The sequence below is a fragment of the Petaurus breviceps genome, unplaced genomic scaffold, assembly GCF_028583685.1.
Source record: "Petaurus breviceps papuanus isolate PSGF00001 unplaced genomic scaffold, PetGlider_PUasm1.0 178, whole genome shotgun sequence".
NCBI classification, from domain to species: Eukaryota; Metazoa; Chordata; class Mammalia; order Diprotodontia; family Petauridae; genus Petaurus; species Petaurus breviceps.
This window is the reverse complement of record NW_027185777.1, coordinates 26706312-26708390: the sequence shown is the minus strand read 5'-3', so window position 1 is coordinate 26708390 and position 2079 is coordinate 26706312. Positions and strand designations below refer to the sequence as shown.

Below are 2079 nucleotides of genomic sequence, written 5' to 3'. Positions count from 1 at the left end.
GTGTGTGTGTGTGTGTGTGTGTGTGTGTGTGTGTGTGTGTGTGTGTGTGTATGTTATGTGTCTGAGGCCCATCTGAACTCAGGTTCTCCTGACTCTGGGGCCAGCACTCTACTCAATGAGCCACCTAGCCGGCCCTTTGTCTTTCTTAATCATTTAACATATATGAAACTGTTATCATTTTTATGAGGTTCCTATTTTTTATGTATCACTGATAAAGTTTTTGAGCCCCTTAACCCCATTTTTCCCATAACTTCTATGGCTTTTATTGTGTGATTTTGCGTATGGCAAACTGAGTTTTAAGAATGCAAATGTTCCTTTTCTACACTTGTTCAGCACCTCCAGTGGGAGTCTCTCCTCTGCAGGCCAGGCTAGGGGCTCAGTCCCCAGGCCCTCTAGGTCTCTGCAGAGTCTCCCAGCCCCAGCCAGCCGCCATGAGCAGCAGCAGCAGGATCGAGTGCATCTTCTGCAGCAAATTCCACACTACGCTGGGCCCCAAAATCACCTACCAGGTCTCCAAAGACTTCATCTCCAGAGAGTTGACAGCTCCAGAACAAGCTGATCACCGTGCCAGCCATGGAGAAGAAGCTAATTGGCTGCCCCATGGGCACTGAGCACAAGTACAGTAGAAATGCACTGCTCTTCAACCTGGGTTTGGTGTGTGATGCCTGAGCCAAGACCTGTGCCCTGGAGCCCAGTGTTAAGAAGCTGGCTGGTTACCTCACCACGCTGGAGCTGGAGAGCAGCTTTGTGTCCACAGAGGAGAAATGGACTAGTGCCCATCGTGCCCATCCTCCTGGAGAAGCTCACTGTCACAGGCAGATGCACCGTTCCCATACATGGATCCAATACCATCTGCCGGAAGGTCACTGAGCAGAGGCCCAACCCCTCCTAACCCCCATCGCCCAAGAGTACGACGTATCCATTTTTTACCAAGGACAAAGAGGAGTTCTTCAACTCCCAGTGGGACCTCACCACGCAGCAAATACTGCCCTACATTGATGGCTTTCTAAACCTCCAGAAAATTTCTGCTGCAGCTGAAGTGGAACTCAAGCTTGTGCGGATTGCCATCCAGAGTCTGCTGTACTATGTCACGGTAACCCTAGTATCCATCCCCCAGTATTCCCATGTGCACTGCCCCACCAAGGTTCAGGACCTGCTGGATGATATGTCTGACCTATGTCACCAAACAAGGTCACAAGCGAGCCAACCTCTGAGATGTCTACTAGCTCCACTGTGGTCTCATCCCAGGACCCACCGGCCGAGACCTTATCGGCCGCTGTACCCAACAGCTACAGCACGTGGGTGAAAGGAAGCTGACCCAGTTTGGGCTGAAGAAAAACCCGATGAAGCGGCTGCGGATGTACCCCGTGCGCATCAGCGCCCAGGAGCGTAGCCACCCGGGCGGCCACAGCTACGGCGCGGTCTGCTGCGAGACGGGAATGAGCAACGGCGAGCTTGGCAAGCGCCTGGGCAATGACCCCAACATCATAGTCTGCTGGAAGTGAAGCTCCCTGTGGGAGCCCCGTGCCGCCTGCGCCCTCCGCCGCCTGCACCTGTGGAGCCGCTGCTGTCGGAGCTGCGGGACTGGGGGCCGGCCTGGGTCAATAAGACGCGTTCTCTGCCCCTCCCCAAAATGCAGATGTTGTGTTGCTGTGTGATAGCAGAACTCTGTGTGTGTGTGTGTGTGTGTGTGTGTGTGTGTGTGTGTGTACACTTTTAAAGAATCATGGCAAGCCCAAACCAGGTGTTATGAAATAAATTGTGACAGTCATAGTTTAGTTGTCCCAGAACACCAGCATGGTCACTCACTAGGCCCCAGCCCAGGTTCGACCCAGGGCTCAGATTATACAACTCTATACAGATCCTTTGAAGCCAATAGAATGTAAGGCTCCCTTCTTCCCTCAGCTATCTCAATGGGGTTCTGGACAGTTATGTGATTTGGGGACCTATTTCTTTAAGATCATTTTTCCTAGCTATGTTACTTTTTACCTGAGTAACAATGCACAAGTCCCTTAATGACTCTCTGAGTCATTCATCTGTAAAATGAGGGGGCTGAATTAGTTGACTTCCAAGGTCCCT

General features: G+C 51.9%; 1 pseudogene; it reads left to right on the top strand.

The window, feature by feature from the left end:
- The first annotated feature begins 431 nt into the window (after positions 1–431).
- LOC138159794 (GATOR1 complex protein NPRL2 pseudogene) lies at positions 432–1505 on the top strand (annotated as a pseudogene).
- Positions 1506–2079: the final 574 nt, after the last annotated feature.